At 40.1% G+C, this 12631-nt stretch overlaps 1 protein-coding gene across 5 annotated transcripts in view; it reads right to left on the reverse strand.

Moving 5' to 3' along the window:
* Nucleotides 1-12631, reverse strand: part of LOC106073086 (arrestin domain-containing protein 3-like) — a 209833-nt gene that overhangs the window by 18577 nt on the left and 178625 nt on the right. The gene's annotated exons all lie outside the window — the stretch shown is intronic.

Below are 12631 nucleotides of genomic sequence, written 5' to 3' on the forward strand. Positions count from 1 at the left end.
ATGGTTAAGGAGGGTGTCATGTGGCCAGCACAACGACCAATCGCATTTACATTCCCCCGTCTAATGTCAGGTAGCCATTAGAGTTGGCTGGAGATGTGACATGTAGCCAGCACAACGACCAATCGCCCCGTTTAATGTCAGGTAACCATTAGAGTTGGCTGGACATGTGACATGTAGCCAGCACAACGACCAATCGCCCCGTTTAATGTCAGGTAACCATTAGAGTTGGCTGGACATGTGACAAGTAGCCAGCACAACGACCAATCGCCCCGTCTAATGTCAGGTAACCATTAGAGTTGGCTGGACATGTGACATGTAGCCAGCACAACGACCAATCGCCCCGTCTTATGTCAGGTAACCATTAGAGTTGGCTGGACATGTGACATGTAGCCAGCACAACGACCAATCGCCCCGTCTTATGTCAGGTAACCATTAGAGTTGGCTGGACATGTGACAAGTAGCCAGCACAACGACCAATCGCCCCGTCTAATGTCAGGTAACCAATAGAGTTGGCTGGACATGTGACAAGTAGCCAGCACAATGACCAATCGCCCCGTCTAATGTCAGGTAACCAATAGAGTTGGCTGGACATGTGACATGTAGCCAGCAGATCGACCAATCGCCCCGCCTTATGTCAGGTAACCATTAGAGTTGGCTGGACTCAGGTGCGGCACTAAAACTCTCGAAATACTAAATCCCAGTTTTCACCGAGATTTTAAAACTTAGAGCTTTAAAGCTCAGCCACCACTCTCCATTGCTTCTTTAAAGGTTAAGATATATATATATATATATAAAGGAATGGTGCTACAAACAAAATAAATGTATAACATCTCAAACAGCCCAAGAGAGTTGACAACACTCATTGTGATAATCCACCAGATGATATCAAAATTAAATATCAATATCACACTACAGTGGATCCCTGGACACATTGGCATCATGGGAAATGAAAAGGCAGATAAGCTATCAAAGGCAGGTTCATCTATGGAACAACCAGATAGACCTGTTAACTACCTCACCCTAAGGTCAATGTTAGTCAACAATCACAAAGAGGAGTGGCTCAACCAATGGGCATCAGGAAACACAGGCAGAGCCATGTACAGAGAAATGACTACGCCTAACAAACTGGGCAGTATTAACTTCCTCCCCCGCAAAGAACAATATACAATCTTCCAATTAAGAACAGGACACACACCACTATTAAATTACCACCTGAACAAAATAAACTCTACACAACTGCCCCTTTGCAGACACTGCGCCCACCCCTTTGAAACCGTAAACCATATCCTCTTTGAATGCCCCTCCCTAATCCACCTTAGGCAGACCCTACTTCCACTACAGCCCAACATAACCAACACCCTGTACGGCAGTGCTGAACAACTGAAGAAAACAGCACACTTTTTTTCCTTGGCACAGTCTGCAAAAGAGCTCACAGCTCAGCAGCTATAAAGCTGGCTAGAAGAAGAAGAAGAATAACATCCTTTATTGGTACGTTTCAAGGCTTTTTATTGCATTGAATATAACTATCATTTGAATAATACAAAAAGAGCGTGGGAGAGTGAGGGAGAGTGTGTGTGTGTGAGAGAGAGAGAGAGAGAGAGAGTGAAAGAGAAATCAATACGTCGAGAGAAACTTTGCAAAGATGAGAGAAATGCGACATTTTTATTTTTTTGAAAAATGCATTTTCTAGCGTTTGGCAACATTTTTCATAAAGCGTTATCATTTATAAAGGGTCCACACAAAGGCGAAGCTGGCAGAAGCAGCCGAGAAGATATTAATTGAAATGCAAGCATCTAAAGAGAAAAAAAAAAGAAGACACTGCATTTATCTCTCGAAACGAATTTAACAAATATTGTTAGATATACAGAAATACCAACATTGGCCCAGACTCGAACACTCTCTTGCAGAACCTATCCAACAATCTGCAAGAACATCACGTTACCTGTAGGTAAATGGCAACTGTAAGGGATATTCTGCAGACGATGAATGGACCACACACTGATCCAAAATAAGAAAGAGCCCCCAGGGAGATACGGCACACACTCAACGACACACACACACACAATCTCGGGGAGATAGAACTAGCCCACACACTGATACGTCACGTCCTACTTATCAACTAATCTGTTTAGTGTTTCCATAGATACACGAAGAAACTTCCGGTATAGGGCTCACACAGTGACCTCTTTGATTGCAGTTATCTTCTCTTTCCACGTGCATCTGTTTTGCTTTTTCCCGCTTTTCAAAGGCGCGCGCACGCACACGTGGACATGAAACAAAAATCGGCCCCGAGCAACATTCAAAAGTCATAAGGTTTGTTTAACCCTTTGAACACCAGCGGCCGCCAAGAAAAGACATCCAATGACAAGTCATCTTTGACGGAAACCAGCCAAATAGAAAGTTGTTTTTTCCCTGCATGTTTGTAGTTTGTATAACTTTGATCTAAGAAATGTATATTGTAATTCTTCTTTAAAGACTTACACAAAATGAAAGCGTCTTTTAACATTGTAGTCAACTTTTAGTTATAGGTCTTCAGATAATTTTTGGAAGGCGATATTGTGATCAACATTCTTCCATGCTTATACTCTTATATAAGGCCATCTCCGTCGTAACAAGATACAAGAGAAAATTAATTCAGATCATAAGCTCAGACAACTAAACGATTTTTTGTTCGTATATATGCTATGGCAAAAACACATATAATAATAATAATAGTATATATAAATCGTCGATTTAGAATCTTCTATATTATTAAGTAGAAAGTAAGGCATATGTATGTATGTGCCGAATAGAAATCAAAACCGTTTGACCAATCTTGAGTAAACTTGGCATAAATGTTCCTTGGGTACTAACTTAGAACGTAGTTTATGTATTATAGCCCTAAAACAAACTTAAGACCCTCAAAACAAAAAGTTGACCAACTGTATGAAAGTATGCTATTTTATGAATCTAGGCTTAATTTACCATGTTGACATGAGCAAAGATCGAAAGGATTTAGATCTAGATCTAATTTTAAGAACTACACTTTGCACATATAGTTTTTTACGTTGACACATGAAAATAGAAAATATAGTCTATTGGTCTCATTATTTAATAAAATTAACCTTCAAATTTGTTTTTCAAAAACATTTTTACATAAATTCGTTCTTTATATCTGCGAATTTAGGATTCCTGACGTACATTCTTACATTAGACATTACCCGAGAGGTTACACATCATTCTATTCCTAGGCAAATCCTAGGTCTAAAACTCTAATTCAACTCTATATAGGCTCTATATGGGTAATATTAAATATACTAACATAAAATAATTAATAAGCTTATTGAACCTTAAATTCAACCTTAAACTGATACATCAAGAATGTTTAGTGAAAATAGATGTATTTTACTTAATTTAAACAAATGAATCTACCCAAGGAACATTTATGCCAAGTTTTATCAAGATTGGTCAAACGGTTTTGATTTCCATTCAGCACATACATACGCCGTACCTTCTACTTTATAATACAGATAGACAAATATGGATGTAGATATATTTTCGCAAAAATACTTTTATTTTCATGGCTAAAGAGAAAAAATTGAAAGAAACATTAGCTAAGTTTGGGGTAATGTCCGGCTAGTATATATATATATATCCTTATCTTCGAAATAAAAAAACAATGTCATTTAATGATCTTTAAACTATTTTTTTAAAAAGTCTATTACGTTCATTCATTCCATCCAGGGTTACAATAATCTCTCTGAGAGTATCACAAACATGTCCTGGAAACGTTTCATTCCACCCAGGGCTAGAGTAATCCTCTCGCTACTTTGCGGTTCATTCTTCGCCATTTCAAGTTTTTTTTTTCAAATGTGTTTATGGCGATAAGTCGCAGATACGATATTTCGCGAATACGATATGTCGCGGATACGATATGTCGCGGATACAATATGTCGCGGATACGAAATGTCGCGGATACAATATGTCGCTGATACTATATGTCGTGGATACGATATATCGCGGATACAATATGTCGTGGATACAATATGTCGCGGATATATATATATATATATATATACACAAACTGTCTTTATAACCTTGTTATTTTATGTTATTAATTTAAATAATGTATTCGAGCCTGTGTATTAGTGTAGTTGTGTAAAAGCATTATTATTATTATAATTATTGTATTAGTGTACTGTAAAATATTTTCTAGCCTAAAAATAGTTCCTTTTTGTGTGTAAATTACAAGTATTTTAAAAAATGTATTTAAATGTATTAGGCTAGGCCATTTACAAGTATGTAGTACGTGTTGTATTCGGAGAAATCGAAATGTCAACAATCGAGTGAAATTTACTTCGGCCACATTCTGTGGCATTTACGTCTGGAGAGACAATCTTTTCCCTTTGCAACTTCTTGTGTGACTAAAGAGGCCAATTCTTGATACACAACTGCGGTCACAGGTTGGGCACATTACAACTTGGGCATTAAGTCTGTTCAAGAAACTGGTAGGACGTTACAGATAGTCTCAGTTGAAACACATTCTAGAATGACTGTTTAGTGCAAGGGGGAAGATATGAACAATACAGGTAGGGTTTCTAAAAGTCCAAATACTCGTTAAATATATCAACTATCCTTTTATATCCTTCTACTTCAAGGAAAAAAAAAACAACAAGGGATCACTCTCTATAATAAACTGTTTTAATAAAAAAAAAGTCAACTATCAAAACAATAAAGTGACTTATAAATAAAATGAAAGTAAAGCCAAAAAGACCAAAGGCACACCAACACATGACAATCAATACACGTGTACTTTAAGCCCGCGGTGAAGTAAGGATTGAAACGGTAAGAAGTGCGCTCTCCTCTCTCTGGAGGCGATGAACAAGTGTGAGCACTGCACCAAGATCCACTCAGACGTGAGTTACAGATGTCCTCACAACTTTGTTGTCAACACGCCGAAGCGAGAAAGGGGAGAGGTTGGGGGGTGAATTCTCACGGGAGCCATCACAACTCAACTAGTGGAAGGATGGTCAAGTTGGGCGGAAGTGGTGGATTCCACGTTTTGAAAGCCCGGATGTACCATAAGCAGACGTCACTAAGAGAAGATTGAGTTTGAGTGATAGATTCAAGGTCGCTTGGTCCAGCTTAAGTTTAGAGCGGTAATTTAAAAAGGGAAGTCTTCTAGTAGAATTATTTGGAAGCTCTCCCAAAATCTAATTAGAGCTTCATTAGAACGTTGAGAGTGGGTCAAAGGTTGAAACAATTTCCCAAGGAATTCAGGACAATCTTGTAGTTACAAACTTGAGGTTGAATAACAAATAAAAGATTCAATCAAAAGATAGAAGCTTTTAGAAGTGCTTTGCAGTGCTAGAAATGTATTCTGAAGAAGTGCCTTGCAGACAAGTTGAAGTGCTTTGCAGTGCTAGAAGTATTCTAAAGAAGTGCTTTGCAGTGCTCGAAGTATAATGAAAAAGTGCCTTGCAGACAAGTTGAAGTGCTTTGCAGTGCTAGAAGTATTCTGAAGAAGTGCTTTGCAGTGCTAGAAGTATTCTGAAGAAGTGCCTTGCAGATGTTGGAAGTGCTAGAAGTGCTTAGAAGTATTCAAAAGAAGTATTTGCAGTGTTAGAAGTATTCAAAAGAAGTGCTTTGCAGAGCGAGAGACAAATTTCTCTTCATATTTACAAGAGATTGTTTAATATTAAATTAAATGGGGGTGGGATCGACACAATATAAATATCTTGTATGTATATGTATTTAAAAGGCCTCATTATTCACTCATCACTAGTCCTCCCACCTGCAGTGGACGAACAAAATAAGAACCTGTTATCACTTACCTTAGGTCTACGACAGCTAAGATATTGTTATAACCCTATTCGCGACGCAAAAGGGTTAACTGTGTGTTATCAGGCCAGTAATACAGTTTAGCGTGCTATATTGAAAGGCAAGGGACAGTACTGGCATGAACTTTGCACGTGAATAGCGCCCGTGTTATTGTCATCTGATCATAAGCCTCCGCAGACCAGAGACACAGTGTATAAGAAAGCGGCAGTTCAAGACCGGAGATCGGGACTGTTAGTCGACCATGACGTCGGTCCTGGTGCAGTCCTCCAGAGAAACCAAGAGTCCAGGAAGAGACAGTAGAGTTATGAGTTTAGTACAGTCATACAGTCTAACTTTGTAGCAGTTGATTGTGTTGCCAATTGTGTCGTACTGGTTGTTTTATTTGACCCTTATTAAAGTACCAGATTATTTGGAGCCTTGTTGTCAAGTTCTTGGTGTGTTGTGTTGTGTTAACCAGTGTTTACAGAAGGCCTGATTAAGGAGAAGAATCGTAACAATATTTTCATAATCGAAACTGCAGCGGTTCAATATACCAAAAGCGATTTAAAAAAAAAAAATACGTAATTACGACCCAATATGCTTGTTCGCGAGTGTAAAGGTCAATCTAGTCCTACATGTTAATCAATGACTTAAACTCTGCCAGTCATTGGTTTTCCTGGATGATTCAGGCAGCCCATTCCATGTTCTTAAAGCGCAAGGGAAGAATGAATTTGTACAAATTTGTCCTAGCATTAGGAACAAGAAAAGTACAATATTAAACTTCCATTTTAAATTATTTAATTTTTAGCGTAATGTACTTATAAATAAATAATACTCGTTTAGCTCAGTCGTTAGAGCATCAGACTTATAATTTGTGGGTTAAGGGTTTAAGTCCCTAATCACGCGTTAACTTTTCTTTTTTTTTTCTAAACACTGTTTTTTGCGCAATTTGATTTTTAAAATATCTACGTAAACATTCAAAAGAAATGTCTAACCCCAAAAACAGATACGCTTGATTGGATTTGAAAAGAAATGTCTAACCCCAAAACGGATACGCTTGATTGGATTTGAAAAGAAATGTCTAACCCCAAAACAGATACGCTTGATTGGATTTGAAAAGAAATGTCTAACCCGAAAACGGATACGCTTGATTGGATTTGAAAAGAAATGTCTAACCCCAAAACGGATACGCTTGATTGGATTTGAAAAGAAATGTCTAACCCCAAAAAAGATACGCTTGATTGGATTTGAAAAGAAATGTCTAACCCCAAAACCGATACGCTTGATTGGAGTTGAAAAGAAATGTATTACCCCAAAACGGATACGCTTGATTGGATTTGAAAAGAAATGTATAACCCCAAAACGGATACGCTTGATTGGATTTGAAAAGAAATGTATTACCCCAAAACGGATACGCTTGATTGGATTTGAAAAGAAATGTATTACCCCAAAACGGATACGCTTGATTGGATTTGAAAAGAAATGTATTACGCCAAAACGGATACACTTGATTGGATTTGAAAAGAAATGTCTAACCCCAAAACGGATACGCTTGATTGGATTTGAAAAGAAATGTCTAACCCCAAAACGGATACGCTTGATTGGATTTGAAAAGAAATGTCTAACCCCAAAACGGATACGCTTGATTGGATTTGAAAAGAAATGTCTAACCCCAAAACGGATACGCTTGATTGGATTTGAAAAGAAATGTCTAACCCCAAAACGGATAGGCTTGATTGGATTTGAAAAGAAATGTCTAACCCCAAAACGGATACGCTTGATTGGATTTGAAAAGAAATGTCTAACCCCAAAACGGATACGCTTGATTGGATTTGAAAAGAAATGTATAACCCCAAAACGGATACGCTTGATTGGATTTGAAAAGAAATGTCTAACCCCAAAACGGACACGCTTGATTGGATTTGAAAAGAAATGTCTAACCCCAAAACGGATACGCTTGATTGGATTTGAAAAGAAATGTCCAACCCCAAAACGGATACGCTTGATTGGATTTGAAAAGAAATGTCTAACCCCAAAACGGATACGCTTGATTGGATTTGAAAAGAAATGTATAACCCCAAAACGGATACGCTTGATTGGATTTTTAAAAAAGAAATGTATAACCACAAAACGGATACGCTTGATTGGATTTTTTTAAAAGAAATGATGGTGGTTGAACAAAGAGTTGTTCCAAGACTTCGATAGAAGCTGAAAAGTCAGAGATGATCTGTAGGGCTATTTCTAAGGCTTAGTGTGTGCCTGTGTTTAGAGGAGGGGGGTGAATAAGTGATACTGATGATTGGATTCACGGGCAAAGCATGTGTTTAGAGGGGGGGGGGTGAATAAGTGATACTGATGATTGGATTCACGGGCAAAGCATGTGTTTAGAGGGGGGGTGAGTAAGTGATACTGATGATTGGATTCACGGGCAAAGCATGTGTTTAGAGGGGGGGGGGTGAATAAGTGATACTGATGATTGGATTCACGGGCAAAGTATGTGTTTAGAGGGGGTGAATAAGTGATACTGATGATTGGATTCACGGGCAAAACATGTGTTTAGAGGGGGGGGTGAATAAGTGATACTGATGATTGGATTCACGGGCAACGCATGTGTTTAGAGGGGGGTGAATAAGTGATACTGATGATTGGATTCACGGGCAAAGCATGTGTTTAGAAGGGGGGGGGGTGAATAAGTGATACTGATGATTGGATTCACGGGCAAAGCATGTGTTTAGAGGGGGGGTGAATAAGTGATACTGATGATTGGATTCACGGGCAAAGCATGTGTTTAGGGGGGGGTGAATAAGTGATACTGATGATTGGATTCACGGGCAAAGCATGTGTTTAGAGGGGGGTGAATAAGTGATACTGATGATTGGATTCACGGGCAAAGCATGTGTTTAGAGGGGGGGGGTGAATAAGTGATACTGATGATTGGATTCACGGGCAAAGCATGTGTTTAGAGGGGGGGGGGTGAATAAGTGATACTGATGATTGGATTCACGGGCAAAGCATGTGTTTAGAGAGGGGGGGGGTGAATAAGTGATACTGATGATTGGATTCACGGGCAAAGCATGTGTTTAGAGGGGGGTGAGTAAGTGATACTGATGATTGGATTCACGGGCAAAGCATGTGTTTAGAGGGGGGGGGGTGAATAAGTGATACTGATGATTGGATTCACGGGCAAAGTATGTGTTTAGAGGGGGTGAATAAGTGATACTGATGATTGGATTCACGGGCAAAGCATGTGTTTAGAGGGGGGGGGGGTGAATAAGTGATACTGATGATTGGATTCACGGGCAACGCATGTGTTTAGAGGGGGGTGAATAAGTGATACTGATGATTGGATTCACGGGCAAAGCATGTGTTTAGAAGGGGGGGGGTGAATAAGTGATACTGATGATTGGATTCACGGGCAAAGCATGTGTTTAGAGGGGGGGGTGAATAAGTGATACTGATGATTGGATTCACGGGCAAAGCATGTGTTTAGGGGGGGGGGGTGAATAAGTGATACTGATGATTGGATTCACGGGCAAAGCATGTGTTTAGAGGGGGGTGAATAAGTGATACTGATGATTGGATTCACGGGCAAAGCATGTGTTTAGGGGGGGGGGTGAATAAGTGATACTGATGATTGGATTCACGGGCAAAGCATGTGTTTAGAGGGGGGGTGAGTAAGTGATACTGATGATTGGATTCACGGGCAAAGCATGTGTTTAGGGGGGGGGTGAATAAGTGATACTGATGATTGGATTCACGGGCAAAGCATGTGTTTAGAGGGGGGTGAATAAGTGATACTGATGATTGGATTCACGGGCAAAGCATGTGTTTAGAGGGGGGTGAATAAGTGATACTGATGATTGGATTCACGGGCAAAGCATGTGTTTAGGGGGGGGGTGAATAAGTGATACTGATGATTGGATTCACGGGCAAAGCATGTGTTTAGAGGGGGGTGAATAAGTGATACTGATGATTGGATTCACGGGCAAAGCATGTGTTTAGAGGGGGGTGAATAAGTGATACTGATGATTGGATTCACGGGCAAAGCATGTGTTTAAGGGGGGGGGGGTGAATAAGTGATACTGATGATTGGATTCACGGGCAAAGCATGTGTTTAGAGGGGGGTGAATAAGTGATACTGAATGATTGGATTCACGGGCAAAGCATGTGTTTAGAGGGGGGTGAATAAGTGATACTGAATGATTGGATTCACGGGCAAAGCATGTGTTTAGAGGGGGGGGGTGAGTAAGTGATACTGATGATTGGATTCACGGGCAAAGCATGTGTTTAGAGGGGGGGGTGAATAAGTGATACTGATGATTGGATTCACGGGCAAAGCATGTGTTTAGAGGGGGGGTGAGTAAGTGAAACTGATGATTGGATTCACGGGCAAAGCATGTGTTTAGAGGGGGGGGGTGAATAAGTGATACTGATGATTGGATTCACGGGCAAAGCATGTGTTTAGAGGGGGGTGAATAAGTGATACTGATGATTGGATTCACGGGCAAAGCATGTGTTTAGAAGGGGGGGGGTGAATAAGTGATACTGATGATTGGATTCACGGGCAAAGCATGTGTTTAGAGGGGGGGGTGAATAAGTGATACTGATGATTGGATTCACGGGCAAAGCATGTGTTTAGGGGGGGGGGTGAATAAGTGATACTGATGATTGGATTCACGGGCAAAGCATGTGTTTAGAGGGGGGTGAATAAGTGATACTGATGATTGGATTCACGGGCAAAGCATGTGTTTAGGGGGGGGGGTGAATAAGTGATACTGATGATTGGATTCACGGGCAAAGCATGTGTTTAGAGGGGGGGTGAGTAAGTGATACTGATGATTGGATTCACGGGCAAAGCATGTGTTTAGGGGGGGGGTGAATAAGTGATACTGATGATTGGATTCACGGGCAAAGCATGTGTTTAGAGGGGGGTGAATAAGTGATACTGATGATTGGATTCACGGGCAAAGCATGTGTTTAGAGGGGGGTGAATAAGTGATACTGATGATTGGATTCACGGGCAAAGCATGTGTTTAGGGGGGGGGTGAATAAGTGATACTGATGATTGGATTCACGGGCAAAGCATGTGTTTAGAGGGGGGTGAATAAGTGATACTGATGATTGGATTCACGGGCAAAGCATGTGTTTAGAGGGGGGTGAATAAGTGATACTGATGATTGGATTCACGGGCAAAGCATGTGTTTAAGGGGGGGGGGTGAATAAGTGATACTGATGATTGGATTCACGGGCAAAGCATGTGTTTAGAGGGGGGTGAATAAGTGATACTGAATGATTGGATTCACGGGCAAAGCATGTGTTTAGAGGGGGGTGAATAAGTGATACTGAATGATTGGATTCACGGGCAAAGCATGTGTTTAGAGGGGGGGGGTGAGTAAGTGATACTGATGATTGGATTCACGGGCAAAGCATGTGTTTAGAGGGGGGGGTGAATAAGTGATACTGATGATTGGATTCACGGGCAAAGCATGTGTTTAGAGGGGGGGTGAGTAAGTGAAACTGATGATTGGATTCACGGGCAAAGCATGTGTTTAGAGGGGGGGGGTGAATAAGTGATACTGATGATTGGATTCACGGGCAAAGCATGTGTTTAGAGGGGGGTGAATAAGTGATACTGATGATTGGATTCACGGGCAAAGCATGTGTTTAGAAGGGGGGGGGTGAGTAAGTGATACTGATGATTGGATTCACGGGCAAAGCATGTGTTTAGAGGGGGGGTGAGTAAGTGATACTGATGATTGGATTCACGGGCAAAGCATGTGTTTAGAGGGGGGTGAATAAGTGATACTGATGATTGGATTCACGGGCAAAGCATGTGTTTAGAGGGGGGTGAATAAGTGATACTGATGATTGGATTCACGGGCAAAGCATGTGTTTAGAGGGGGGGGTGAGTAAGTGATACTGATGATTGGATTCACGGGCAAAGCATGTGTTTAGAGGGGGGGGGGAGTAAGTGATACTGATGATTGGATTCACGGGCAAAGCATGTGTTTAGGATGGAGAGCGTTATAAAGTGTCCCGTGCCAATTAGTTGGAATAGAAACACATATTCTTGTTCAAAAAAAAAAAGGGGGGGAGGGGCAAAAGGCTGGGAGGATAGAAAAGTGACTATAGAATTCACAGGCCAGAAGTGATTGTGTCTGGGAGGGCGTTTACATTAATACATTGTTATAAGTAAAATAAAAAGGGATGCACAGCAAAATTAACAATATATAGCCTTGGAACGGAAACAGATTAGCGGGTGTGGGTAATGCTAGTATATTAAATATTAAGATAAAAAAGCTATATTATTTATATTATTAACCTGATCCTATACTTTAAAAAAAAAACTTGAGGATCCTTTCCTTGAGACCTACCACCCTTTGGATCCACCAGTATTGGGAAGGGCTTTACAGTGAGAATCAGTGAATTGTTCCTTTGCTGGATACGAAAAAAATTTGTTTCAGTGAAACAAAATAAACATTGTAAAACCATTGCACTTTGTTAAGAGCAATAAAGTGGAGACAAATCCACTTATCTTATCAGCATTTACTTTTAGTAAGCACTTTATACATTTAAATCTTTAAAAAAAATTGCGTTTCTAATCGAACTGTTAAATATTATGCAGAAAGATATCAAACTTTCTCTTTAATAAAATAACTAAATTTATTAAAAAGTTTCATTTCATTTTTGATTGATTATGTAATTTTACGGTGTTTCAATAGACATCTCACTGTTTGGCATGTGAGGACATGTGTCTACAGCCGAACAATAGGACAACCAAATGAACAAATTCTGGGGAAGTATGATATTACTTGTCGCGAGAGAGCAGGAC

The sequence above is a fragment of the Biomphalaria glabrata genome, chromosome 6 (genome assembly GCF_947242115.1).
Source record: "Biomphalaria glabrata chromosome 6, xgBioGlab47.1, whole genome shotgun sequence".
Lineage (NCBI taxonomy): Eukaryota > Metazoa > Mollusca > Gastropoda > Planorbidae > Biomphalaria > Biomphalaria glabrata.